Raw genomic sequence first — 15,395 nt, 5'->3', positions numbered from 1 at the left:
GGTATACAAGCCCGACTCCACCTCGGACCCCAATGGTCCTCAACCTAAAACAAAGAAATACTGCTCGACAATCCTGACCAGCATACCCAAGACACAAACTGATCCCCTTTACGCTCATGACCATCTCCAACAATAGTCTACCTCGAACTGGTGAATGCTAAGATCCCATCGTAGTCTTACAACACTTCTAACCAACCATGGTTACCACCGATGGACTTACCACACCCAAACCATCACAACCTCACGCATCCTGAGCCGAAACCTGCATCCAAATACATCCAATCAGGTGTTTGGATCATGCTTCGAACTCTGAAGACCTTAACTTGGTCTCAACCATAATCCTCCTATGCATATCAAGGAGACTCCGACCAGCGGTTGGATGTTTCCTGACCTCCCACATACACAACCTCAATATATGGCTACTTGGGTCGTCTCTCCTCCTAACTAGGATATGAAACTTGCCCAAGTTTCACACCTAATCCAAATCCCAAAAATTCTGATCGATACTCCCCCACTTGGAGTCGTTAAAGTTCTCCTATCCCATGAAACTTTATGGATTTCCAACTCATCTTATCTTTGAACAACATGAAGCGATTATGATCTGAGCCTGCCAATACTAGGGTTCCATTACTTGCCCTGAATTGACGAATCTTCACCCCAACTTCGATTCTAAACGAATCATTGAATCTAACTGTCTACAACCCATGCGAGTATAAAACTCCCCTGGCATTTCATATGGAAAAAAACTCATGCAACTGACACCACCATTTTCCTATTATCGTTCCTCTCCTAGCAACGGTAGTGTTTGAACTCCAAAAGTTCTTCCATATACAACTGCCGATCCCACCAGATTAAAAGGTAAAACAACTGAAACCTGACCTAACTTGAGAACTAACTCGCTAACCCTAACCAAGGATCCTCCAAACAATACCCCCTGAATTGATCCTATCAATATCCGAAATAAGAACTGAACACACAAAAATCTGCTTAACAGATACAACCCACTAAAGATTCATTGAAGACTCTCAGCATGTAGAATGGCATTTAACAATATTTGATAAACCAAAAAATAGAATACAACCAACCCAAGATATTGCTTACCCATACCCAAGAAAAATTCCAAAACAATACAAGTTTCTGATAACAACCCAGAAGAAAGCAGAAGATAACATACCTACAAAAGCGTCTGTAGGAATCCTGACCTCCTCCTCCTGAGTTACTCCAACCATCTTGAGGACATGGTGAAAAACTCACATGTGATCCCAAATGACAAGAATTAATAATAGGATCCTCCTTCCTGAAGGATTCTAGGGATCCACAAGCTTTGGCCTCTAGATGAGCCCCTAACCGCCCCGCTACAATCTCCACCCGAAAGGCCCTGATATGACCATCCAAGAGCTCCAAAATCCCTTCATTGACTGAACTAAAGACCACTGGCATCCATTCCAAAATACGGCGAGTAATCCCCGATGAGATGAACTCTCGCATCCACGCATCGATCGGCTCAACACATGCAGCTTAGCCGGAACCAGAACCTGAACTCCATTTCGAGTGTTTAACACCATACCAAAAACAAAATGCAAACAGTCAGAACATACCGAAGAATCCTCATCCATACGTGTCCCAGATTCTTCAAGACTCTCCGCAATTCAAGTATGGATCTTGTGCTTTCAGTAGTACAGACCCAATACTACCTTCCACACTTATCCATACTTTCCTCAAGAATCCTCTCAAATCCTCTATGTCACCTTCTCGAATCCATACACCAAACACTGGCTAACTAGCACAATCAATGCCCACTGAAGCAATTCCCTAGGTTTTCCTAGGTTCCCGAGCTCACCGTGGCATCATCTGCTGAAGGACTCGCCATAATTCCAGTCACCCACCTCATTAATACAATCATATGCAAAAAAAACTTAACAAACTCATCCCTAATATGGTTGGACTCATAAAAGACTATGCAATAGGGTCATATCCATCACTCTAAGATTATTCAACCTTTGTCACATATGACTTAACATATTCACTTAGTAGCTAACTCCCATCACCTATGAATTCCACAAAGCACAAAGCAAGCAACATTAGTGAAATAACACTCCAATCCATAGAATAATCACGAGCATCCAATCCCATATACTACCACTCATACTAGGAGCTCCCACCCCCACTACTGATTGCCTTATGCATAAAAATTATACCCAATTTAGCATCCCATGCTTCCTAGGCTACAAGTGTCACACTCCAAAACCAAGAACGGTGGAAACGTTCTGGGGTGGAGGACGTCATGTGAAATATCATAACAAGAAACAACATCATCCATTGCATTAAAAGTAAAGTTTTAATACATGTGTGTTCTTTCATAATGTACAACAATAAAATGAATAATTAGAATAAGATGAGTCTTGTCTGTGCTCCATCTTCTCAAAGCCTAGCCATTGTACCTGTTTAACTGGTGACCTGAGAATACAAGTTATTTTGAAATCGAGTATCAGCCTAAAGCTGGTGAATTCATAAGTATTTAAGTGTCATTGTCTTGTTTTGGAAAGCTGTTATGAATGCCTTGTAAATCTTTAAATGAAACAATTGATATAAGTATGAAAACCCTAGAAAATCCCTTATTTCCTACTAGTATGAAATGTAGTCTTCTACCAAGACCCAAATGTTTTGTAAGTAAAAATGATAGTTTTTCCTTTCTTTTGACAAATACTAACAATGCTTAGTCTAACTCATCGTTTATGTGAATGTATCACAAAATAAAGTAAATAGGGAAAAGAATATAATCGTCTTCTACCAAGACTCGAATGTTTTGCTATGATAATGATAGTTTTTCCTTCTTTTTGACTATTATGAACAATACTTAGTCTAACTCATCGTTTATGTGAATGTATCACAAAATAAAGTAATAGGGAAAATATAATCATGTAAGTGTTATCCATTTGTATTAGGATTAACATGACATTGCGATTTGCGAAATGTATAACCTTTGAACATCCGTAGATTGTTCAATTTTCCTCTGTAGCTACAGCAGGTGGGAGGAAGGGTTAGTCCCGTAAAGGTACTCCTAATATAAGTATTAACCGTAGGCATCCGTAGATGTTCATCAACCTCTATAGCGAACAGTAGGCCCAAGGAATGGTTAGTCCCATAAAGGTACCCCTAATATAAGTAATAACCGTAGGCATCCATAGATGTTCATCGACCACTGGTGCTAACAGGTGGGTTTCGGAATGGTTAGTCCTGTCTAGATATCCCGTTGAATTGGGATAGGCAGGACAATTTACACAAACGGTACTAATAAATCATCCTAGTGAATCGATGTACAAGTATCCATGTAAATGTATACAGGAAGATGTATCTACGTAAAGGTACTCATGTAATGTATTCATGTAAGGTACTCATGTAATGTATTCATGTAAGGTACTCATGTAATGTATTGATGTAAGGTACTTATGTAATGTTTTCATGTAAGGTACTCATGTAATGTATTTATGTAAGGTACTCATGTAATGTATTAATGTAAGGTACTCATGTAATGTATTCATGTAAGGTACTTATGTAATGTATTCATGTGAGGTACTCATGTAATGTTTTCATGTAAGGTACTCATGTAATGTATTCATGTAAGGTACTCATGTAATATATTCATGTAAGGTACTCATGTAATGTATAGTGTAGACTCATGAATGAACTAACTCTGATGTAATTCCTTGTAATAGGAATAATGTTATGTATCTACTAACTATCCCTATAATAGTTAACTGAAAGGTAATTGATTATCCTGTAAAGCCCGTAGATCCGGGCTAGTCAATTTAGAGATGATAGACGTCAAAAATGAATTTTTGATGAAAGATTATTTAGAATGAATAATCTTAACTAAGTTATAGTATATGTTACAAGGTTTCCGTGCATATAAAGAACGCTGAAATCCAAGTTATAACGAAGAAGTTATGACATGTCGAAGTTTCGCGGCAGAACCGACACGGCGCTGAATGACGTAAAAAGTGAATTTACGTTAGAGTGATATTTAGCCTTAGTAATCTAAAAGAAAATCATAGAGTTCGTTAAACCATGAGCGTGCATAAAAAGAACGTCCAAATCTGACTTCGTATGAGGAAGTTATGATTTTTCTAAGTTTCGACTTAGCGGTATGCAGCCCGAATACTCGATTCGAGATCGAGCGGTTTTTAGCTGAAACGATCTAAACAAGAATAGAAGATCTCGTTAACAGTAGTAAAACGATAAAAAGATAGGCGAAAACGGACGTCGGATGAAGAAGTTATGAATTTATAACGGAGTTTTCCTGTCCCGGCCTACTAAAAATAAATAATAAAAATAAATTCAAAATTAGCCAACGAAGTCTAAACGAAAGTTGTAGAGCGTAGTCTCACCTACGCGGGGATATAAAGAATGTTGAAAACGGAGTTCGTATGAGGAAGATATGAATTTTTGAAGTTTATTAAATATTTTCGATATTTAATTTAAATATAAATTCGATATTATCCAGAAGGGGGGAGTCAGCGTTCTTATCCCCATTACGCCCATCGTAATTTAGAATTACACCCAGTTTAATTCGTGTTCCAGCCCCCTATAAAAGTGTGTCGACGGAAACCGACTCGTTTGCTCATTTCTTCCATTTTTCTCGCGTTTTTGCATCGTTTTTCGTGCAAGAAATATCCCGAAGCCCCGGTATCATTCCCGAGCCCCGAAGCAAGTCCTGAGGCCCCGAAGATCCCAAGAAGTGAAATTCCCGAGCCGAAGCTCTGCCCGCGAGGAGCCCAATTTTTGTGAAGATCTTCCAGATCTACCGAAGAATACTACTTCTACAAGTCGTAGTGCTGTCCGATCATCTTCTAATCAAGTGAGTGTATGGTTACTTTCTTCTAACGCAAAATTATTAAGTATTTAATATAAAATACGTGTTATGTGTATATTTTGTTGTTATATGCGTGAATGTATATTCACTTTCTTCTATCTCATAGATCTGATTTATTCTCTATGAAATACGTGTTATGTGGGTACGTCTCATCTGTTATGTGGAATAGGTATTGAATGAGAATGCTATATAGGTTTTAAACTATGTATAAAAATATATATTTTTATCTACTAATATGTTGGGTAGAACATGGGTAGATAGTTGATGTGTGATAAACAGATGAGAGACCCCGATGTTGTTGTTGTTGATCTAGTTATTCAGCGGAGTATGGATTAGACCAAGAGGTTAGTTTTAGATCCGGGAGTATGGATCAGGTAAAGAGATAAAACTTGTTATTAGTCCACGAGTATGGATTAAGACTAAGTTAATTGTCCCTAGTCCGGGAGTATGGATTAGGCACAGTTATTGATCCGAGAGTATGGATTAGATCATGATTAGGGTATAGTTAATTGTCCTTATTCCGGGAGTATGGATTGGGTACAATTATTGATCCGGGAGTATGGATCAGATCAGGAGGTTAGTTTTAGATCCGTGAGTATGGATCAGGTAGTTTTAGATCCGTGAGTATGGATCAAGTGAAAAAGGTTAGTTTTAGATCCGTGAGTAGGGATCAGGTAAAGAGGAAAATTTTAGATACGAGAGTTTAGATCGTGTCGTTGTGAGGATCGATGGGGTGGGATAAGAGTTGCCTTTATATGGTGAAATTGTACAAGTTTGAATGTTCTATATTTATAAATATATGATATAAAATTGTGGGATGAAAACCCTATATGCTCACCAGGCTCCCAAGCCTGACCCACTTAGTTTTCTTTGTATCACATGTATTAATACGAAGACATATTTCACAGAGAGATTTAAAGGAGATATAAATCAATTGTGTAATTAAATGTAAGTTCTGTTTATGCTTATATGTCTGTATCGGAACATGAAATCCCGAGATTTTGTTATATAATGAAAATACATTTCTTTAAAGAAATGCTTTGATAATTTTTATCATATTTTGTTTTGGGAACAAATTCCGCAACTGTTTTCTTTAAAATAGTACTCTGATTTTAAAAACAAGCATAACCAAATCGGTCTTTTCTGGCCGTGAAAATGGGGATGTCATAGTTGGTATCAGAGCATTAGTTTAAGCGAACTAGAAATTTGTAGACTTAAACTTAGAATGCTAAGTAATGATTGTGAGCAGCGTGTCTAAAATATGTTAGGTAGTACACCTAAATTGACACAAGCACTAGTTTATTTTAGGAATGATGCCTAAAATGCTTTTATGTGCTAAATGTTTTGTGTGATAGCTATATTAGTGCTATTATTTGTTCGGATCTATGGTCTATTGCCGACCGGATCTGGAAACCTTATGCGTTTAGGATTCTAAGCGTATGTCTACGATATTAGAACTAGCATGTAAACGTTTCGGAGTAATAAGGATGATTTAATTATCTATCGTGATTGAGGATCTGAATTCACCTTATTTGGTGTGTAGATCAAAAATGATAAGAACCAGAAGTGGAGTTAGAAATGTGAATGAAGATAGGAATCAACCACCTGTGGTTGAGCAAGCACCTGTTGTAGCAGCAACACCAGAGCCAATGACGATGGCTGGGGTGCAAGCGATGATACAGATGATGTTGGATCGCCAAATGGAGGAGACAAGGCGATTACTCCAACAGAATCGTGAGGAAGTGTCACTTCAAGTGGAAGAGCCTGAAGTGAATGGAGGGAATTCAGAGGGAGATAACTACAGTGGGAGGATTGGACAAGCAGAACCCCCAGTGGTAGAAAGGAATGACCCGAAAAGGGAAAAAACAGGGATGGGCGTATGTATACAAATTTCTTGGGCGCCAAGCCACCAAGTCTTTCTGGAAGCCCAAAGCCTGTTGAGGTTATGGACTGGATCTCCGAAATGGAGATGGTGTTTGAGAGTTGCGACTGTAGCAACAAATAGAAGACTGTCTTTGCAGTTAGACAACTGAAGACTGGAGTCTTGAGCTGGTGGAAGTTACTGGCAGATATGATGCCTCGAGGGGAAGCCCTGAGGATGTCTTGGGAGTCATTCCTGGAGCAGTTAAAGATACAGTACTGCTCAGAGATAGATCCGATTGATCTGAACAATGAATTCCAGAACCTGAAGAAAGGTAAATTGAGCATTGATGATTATGCTACTGCATTTACCGAAAAGATGAAGTTATTTCCATACTTAGTGCCAACTGAACTCTCAAAAATTGAGAGGTTCGCAAATGGACTGCCTTCCGACTTTGGCCCAACGGTCAATATGGCAACTACTTTGAAGACAGCAGTTTGAGCACCAATCCTACTTCGAGGCACTCCCTTCTTGGTTGATTATTTAATTAAGGCTAGCAGAGCAATGTTAAAATGAGTTTCCATAATCGAGATTTTACTTGAAATTGCCCCGCACGACGTTTCATTGGACGCCGTAGTAGATTATAAAGTTATCCCTGTCAGGGTTGTACCTAGCAAATACATGTTGGGGTGTCACCCTCGTATAGATCTATAAAAAACTTTTCCCACTAACTTAAGATTTAGCGATTATAAGTCGGGGTTTAGCTAATGTTTAAGTCGCTAACAAAGAAATAGATGTCTCATTAACATCTATTTTGATTAGCCTTGTATTATACTTTTGATTTTTTTCCCTTGCTCATATAATTGGATTTTACTTTATAATTATATTAGTGTAGTTGATTCGTATGGATTCTCAGGTAGAGTACTGCCTAGATATAATGTTATTTGAGAGATTCGACCATAGTAACGACTAGGCATAATTTTATCCTAAAGATTTGGGTAGAGTAACTACCAGACATAATATTATCCTTAGTATTTGTACAACATGGCAACTAGACATAATATTATCCATGAAATTTAGGCAAAGCAACTATCATACATAATATTATCCTAAGGATTTGAGTATAATAAAGTTGCATCATAAATTATGATATAATATCTATAGATAATTTTAGAAATCAATAATTTATTGACTAGCATGTATTTCACCCCCCCCCCCTGAAAACTTTTGAAAATTTTAAAAGTGGGGGTGTAAACTCACTTTCGAGGCGTGCTTTTCAAAGATGGGGTGTTGCGTTAGGAAGCTCGGGAACTCGAAATTGATCGGAATAGGGATAACTTTGAACCAGAGAGAGAGAGAGAGAGAGAGAGAGAGAACTGATTTGAGGTGTGAAATAAAGAGGGTCAAACCTTCAATTTATAGTTGGGTTTTTAGGGTGCACACGATGCATTTATAGGTGCGCAACACTCACCAGTGCGTTGGCTCCACCAAAAGGTTGACACATATCGCTCTCCTGCTCATCCATGTCTCCTAAATCTCAGTGAATCTGATCGCTAGACATACAAGACGCGCGTGATGCGCGCTTGGCAATTTTTACACGTTCGTCGGTGGTGATGTTCCACGATGGAGTTTTTGTCCAGATCTAAGATTACCAGTGGTCGATGGTGGATTAATACAAAAAGACCTTGGCGATTGGATATTCCGACTAGGGAAGGTGGCAGGTGGTGACGACTATAGGGGGTAAGTGGCGAAGGTAGGTGACAGAAGTGGTGTTAGGGTTGTGTTGTTGGGAAAGTTTGAGAGGGTACAAGAGAGTTTTATTGCAAAATTTTTTGGGAGTGTTTGAAATGTCACTAAATGTTATATATTTATTGCTAGAGTTACAAATGACCATTATGCTCTTATTGGTTTTTAGCTATTTATCAAAACACAAAAAATCAAAATATTAGAATAACTTAAAATGAGTGGTTATTACAACCTCTAACCTTTTATGGTTATCATTTGATCTTATATAATGCATGCACATTTATTTTTTCTATATTTTTTAAGAACTCGAGAACTTCTAATCTGGTCATCATTTTTCAAAATCAAACTTACCATTGGACTCCTAGATATTTGTCTAAGAGAGATCCATGATAAAAAAAATTTGAAGACTTATTTATTTGTTTATTTCTTGAATATATATATATATATATATATATATATATATATATATATATATATATATATATATATATATATATATGTTTTCGATGATTTTTTGACATTTTCAAGTTGCGATTCTTCTAAACAATGGTATTAGAGTTTTATTGTTGTGTTGATTTTGAATTTTTTTGAAAAAATAAACATTAAATTTGAATGCATGTACATATATGAACATTCAAATGTGAATATATGTACATTCCAAAATAAATAAATAAATTCGTCAAATGTTTTTCTTATTAACATGGATATCTCTTAGACGTATACCGAAAAAGAGATGGTTTTTTCAGAGTTTTTAATTTTTTTGATTGCTATATAATTTAGAGTGAGCGTATATTTGTGATTTTTTTTAATTGATTTTCTTGTTTTTATAACGCACTAGGTGTAAAACTCATGTATTACATGTGTTTATTTAAAAGAAAAATAAATATGAAAATTCTAAACATTTGAAAAAGTTTAAAGTTATATGAAAAATTAGAAAAACAATGAATTATTACAATTAAAGTGATTTTTATTCTTTTAAATTTAAACAAATAATTTAGATAAATAAAAAAAGAAACTAATAAATTTTTTATTTAGAAATACTAAAATTAGAAGGAAAATCAATTATTGAAATTGATATGCATTTATTATTACATTTATTACAATTATTACATTTAAAATTATGTGAAATTTAATAAAATGGAAAAAACAACAAAATATCACGTGGAAAAAATTTAATTGAAAATAACCACAAAATGATATGTGGTCAGATCAATGAAAGCGTGACATTTGACAAAAAGAGTTTCATTTATTAGAGTAGACTAAGTGTAAAACTCATGTATGATATGGGTTGATTAAAAAAATAAAATATTAAAATATAAATAATAAATATTTTTTAAAATAAAATTTTGAAATAAGGAATGAAGAAATGCAATTTATTATAATATTTATTACATTTGATACTTTACATAGTATTGTATAGTTTTTTAATTTTAAAAATTAAAAAAAAAAAAAACCATAAATTGACATGTGAATATTATTTATTGAAAAAATATTACAAAATGAAAAGTATCAAAACTAATTAGAGAATAACATATGACAAAATTATCTTCATTTATTATAGTAGATATGAAATAAAAAAAATTAGGTTTATCTTTTAAAATATTTTATATAAAAAAATTATAATTTTAAGTGTTTTTGAATTTTCATTTATTAGTGTTTTTGAATTTTCATTATAACTCAAAATAGTGGGTAACCCTGAAGTCCAAGCTATCTGGGAGGAAAACTGTCTGTAGAGCTTATTGGTTTTTAACAGTGTTCTAAAAGGCGCGCCATGGCGCGCGCCAAGGTGCGCCATGGCGTGAGGCGTGGCTCCGCCGTTACGAAAAGCCTCATAACGTTGCTGTTAGGCATGGCGTGTGGCAAGACGTGATATGACGCGCCATGACGCGTTATAGCGTGTTATGGTGCGTGTTTTTTCGTTTGAGAAATAGTTTTTTGCTCTTTGTTATGTCTTTTCTAATCGGAGATACAAGTATTGTGGTTTTTGTTAAAATTTTGTTACTAGTTATTGATCTAACACTTCTAAAAAGTAGTTATATTTAATATAAATTTATATTTATGTGGTAATATAATTTTAAATTAATACAAAATCGTCACCTTACATCACGCCTTGAAAAACGCCATGGCTCGCCATGACTCGTTAAGCTTGAGGTTTGACCTTGCCGCCACGCCTCACGCTATTTAGAACCTTGGTTTTTAAAGACAAAAACATCTAACATTTTGTGAACTAATGCTTGGAAGAGTTTGTCTTCTGTTCTGTAGTTGCCTTGTTGCACGATATGATTTTCCTACCCTATTTGTGATGAGCTCTACATTATCAATGCCTAACGAAAATTGCAAACCTCCAGTCTTTTACTTCCCTATATATATCGTTGTAAGTATTTGTTTATTTAGAGTCCTGCATTTTCTCCTTAGTAAATAGGTTGAGAGATTGATACGATCATTCTTGTAATATAATGTCGGTTCAATCATATTTATATACGTCCCTATTAGTAGATCCAGCCGGAAAGTGAATCATGCGGAGTTAGCATCACGTTCAAGTAAATCATTAAAATTTTTGATGTTCGGATTTGTTTATTTATATAATATATAATTGTGTGGTTGAATTTACAAATCTTGTTTTGTCTTTGTCAACTATATTCTGTTAGAGATTTTGGATTTACCGTCGTTAGCCACAATTAAAACAATACTTCTAGACATAAACTTTATTAAAATTTTAATTTGTCCGTACAATTTTTTTTAATTCCAAGTATCTTACAATAGAAGAGATGGCAGAAAATGAAGTTGGCCTATAAATTTGTAAGGAATGCTATTATATGTACTTATTCATATAAATTATCAAAACATAAAAATATTGATATATTATTCCACGCACAAGAAAGACACACAAAACAATTTAGGGGTACCAATTTCACTATGTAAAGACTTGAGTCCCATTTACTTGCTTACCTCCCAGAGTGGGACAATGAAGCAGAAATAAACAAATTACCAACATAATCGTTCGCAGCAAACGGAGAGGACCTCTATTACATTTATATATAACATTTTAAGTTCACTTAACTTCTTAGTCTGATGTGGGATAGGAAAATAAGAAATGCTACAAAAGAATGGATTCCTTTCACAACTTCACTTCAATTTCATGGTATTTAACTTATTTCCTTTCATCTAATTTAGAATTGATGAATTTAATCTTTATTGTATTCTGTTGCTAATTTATATTTTAGAGTAAATTGTAAAATTGTATGCCAAAAATGCAGTTTATGTCCATTTTTTCTTTATTCGAATAGTCAATCCAAAATTAAAACTTATGTGCAGATTTGGTCGGGGTGATATCTAAAATAGTACTGTTTGAATGCTTTTTTCTTGGATGGCATCTAAATTGAGGTATCAAATATGCACTTTTTGAATCCTTTTTTCTTGGATGTCATCTATATCAAATACCCATTTTTTTTAAATACCACAAGAACCAAATCTTCATTGAAGTTTCAATTTTGACAAAGGTTTTAAAAAGCTTGTCATGTCCTCACATGACTCCAAAACTCCAAATCTTGTATTTGAAGTCAAACTATAACAAATGTGACTCCAAAACTCCAAAGCTAGTATTTGACGTCAAACTATAATAAATGTCGTATTAAGTCATATATGTACATAAAAAATGAATCTTAGTTGAATATATATATATATATATATATATATATATATATATATATATATATATATATATATATATATATATATATAACTTATTCATTTAAATCACGTCTAATATTATTTAGAACTTTTATTTTGACTGGCAATGCAAATAAAAGTGGACTTAATATGCATTTTTTTTTAGCATACCACAAGGATCAAATTTGCACTTTGTTGATTTTTGTTTTAGCAAGTTTCATCAAAATCTTTTTCAGTATGGGTCTAATGATAGTTTTGGCTTTGAAAAATTATGAGCGGATTATGATTATCGAGTTCTCGTAAATCTTTATGTTCTCAAAAGAACTTAGCTCTCTTTCTCAGTGTCTATATATATATATATATATATATATATATATATATATATATATATATATATATATATATATATATATATATATATATATATATATATATATATATATATATATATATATATATGGAAGAGATAAGTTTGAGAACGCGAGAACAAATATATTCTTTTGTGATTTCATGTATTCATTTGTGGAGAACTGATAAATTTTTACGCACAATCAACATGAATATGTTTTTTCTCTTCAATTTAAATTAATGACGTAAAAGTTTATCATTTCTCCACAAATGAATACACGGAATCACAAATGATTATACTTTGTTCTCGCGTTCTCAACCTTTTTGGTATTCTCATTTGATCATATATATATACATATATATATATATATATATATATATATATATATATATATATATATATATATATATATATAGAGAGAGAGAGAGAGAGAGAGAGAGAGACAAAACTGCAAAATTGGTCCTTGTGGTTTACGAAAATCTGTGGATAGGGTTCAAAAAGTTTCTGACTTGCATGGAAGGTCCAAAATCGAATACTTTCCGTGGTTTTAGTCCTAAAATTAAGAAATTTCTAGAGTAAATTACAGAAATGGTCCCTATGGTTTAGGATAATTTGCGCGTTTGGTCCCTAACTTATTTTTTTGACACGAAAGATCCTTACTATTTATTTTTTTTACGCGTTTGGTCCCTGTCTTACCTAAAAAGATTATTTTTCACTCGATTTGTTAATTTATTTAAATAAACAGAATGCTAACCCTAACTCATTCACCTTACCTGACCTATCTCATCATTTTTCTCTATTTAAATTATAGTCTTTTTAGGTAAGATAGGGACCAAGTGCGTAACAAAAACAAATAGTAGGGACCAAGCGCGTAACAAAAACAAATAGTAGGGACCTTCCGAGTTCAAAAAATAAGTTAGGGACCAAATGTGAAAATCATCTCAAACCATAGGGACCATTCGTGTAGTTTACTCAAATTTCTATGCTTTTGGTCCTAGGGAAATCTGAAAGGACGTTTTTACCCTTCTAATTTCCATTTTTTATTTTTATTTTAATGTTGTATCAATGAAAAAGAGAAAAGAAAAGAATGGACCTACTTCACACACACACACAAACTCCCTCTCTTTCTCTCTCTCTCTCTCTCTCTCTCTCTCTCTCTCTCTCCCTCTCTTTCTCTCTGATGACCAAGAAGATCACGACTCGGAATCTTCCTCTCCTTTCGTATACTCCTCCCTAAACCCAATGACACCACCATGATCCTCTAAACGCGTGATCATCGATACCATCGTCGACCACCACCGCAGCGCCATTTGCCTTGCAATCTGTCCCGATTAGCCCTCGAATGCTATAACTCACCAGAACTGATTCAATCCACGACTGTGGGTAACAGCGCTATTCCATCTTTCCGATTTGAATGATAATTCTGAACCAGATAAACATATTCATCTCATGCTCAAACCGATTCAATCTATGAATGCATTATGGGTGGATCAGATTCTGAATCCTTTCATATGATTAATCCATATGGGTTTCTTGGTCAAGAAGAAGATAGGAAAGACATGGAAGTCTTACCCTTTAATCATAGGTTCAACGTCCAACTGAACCAGATGAATCGATTCAACACGAGTCTTGTAAATTCTAAGGTTGACTGCCATGGATATTGCAAATCTTGGGCTTGTAAAGTTAAGATTCAAACCTGCAAATTTATTGTAGGTTGTTTGTGTGTGTGTGTGTGTATCTATGCATGTGTGTTCATTAGTGTATATGAGTTTTGAATTAGGAAGATGTCGATAGAGAACTGGAAGATGATGCAGGTTAAAGTAAGATTTTGCATGTGAAAGGGAGAGGGGAAGATTGTAGGGGTGATCTTGGAGTTTCGGTGCTCATTGGAGTTCTGGTGTTCGCCGGAAATCTTGGTTTTTAACGAAGCGCACACAGATACAAATTTTTTCTTCTGAATTTTTTCTTGAGTTGCATGTTTTGTATGAGAGGGAGAAAGAGAGGGACAAAAAGAAAGTCAAATAGAAGAACGATGGGGTTATGGGTTGCTCTTTTATTGTTTTAATTTGTAGGTGAAGAAGAAAGAGGGAGGGAGAGAGAGAGAGAGAAAGAGAGAGAGAGAGAGAGAGAGAGAACGAGAGAGAGAAAGAGAGAGAGAGAGAGCGAGAGAGAGAGAGAGAAGGAGGTGTTGTGGGTGGAGTCGTGGAGAGGGGTAGGGTGATTTTTTTTTATATATAATATTTTAAATACTAAACTCAATAAAAAAAAAGTGGAAAAAAGAAATAATAAGGGTAAAATAGACATTTCAATATTTTCAAGACCAAAAAAAAAAAAAAAACTTTGATTTTGGACCATCCATGCAAGTTGGAAACTTTTTGGACCCTATCCAAAGTTTTTTTTGAATACAACAGGGACCAATTTTGCAGTTTTGTCATATATATATATATATATATATATATATATATATATAAAGAGAGAGAGAGAGAGAGAGAGAGAGAGAGAGAGAGAGAGTAATTGTACTCTTTTATTATTCAATAATTAAACCATAGTGATATTTTGTTCATTAGTTTACATGGTACGAGAGCCATATTCGGTCCATCATTTATGATTGTTGGATGCAATATTGGAGTGAGCAAAAACCGCACCGCAATTAAAATTAACCGCAAGAATCGCAACCGCAACAACAACCGATGGTGAGGTTTTCTGTTTTTCAAAAACCGCAAATTTACGGTGCGGTGCGGTTATTAGTTTTCAACAACCGCAAAAAAGCTGCACCGCACCGCATATATATATATATATATATATATATATATATATATATATATATATATATATATATATATATATTAATTATTAATATATTAAATATTAAAAATAAGACAAGTATAATAGATGAA

The sequence above is a fragment of the Lactuca saligna genome, chromosome 6 (genome assembly GCF_052625555.1).
Source record: "Lactuca saligna cultivar CGN05327 chromosome 6, ASM5262555v1, whole genome shotgun sequence".
In the NCBI taxonomy this organism is placed as follows: Eukaryota; Viridiplantae; Streptophyta; class Magnoliopsida; order Asterales; family Asteraceae; genus Lactuca; species Lactuca saligna.
The sequence above is the reverse complement of the archived record's forward strand: the minus strand, read 5'-3'. Positions refer to the sequence as shown.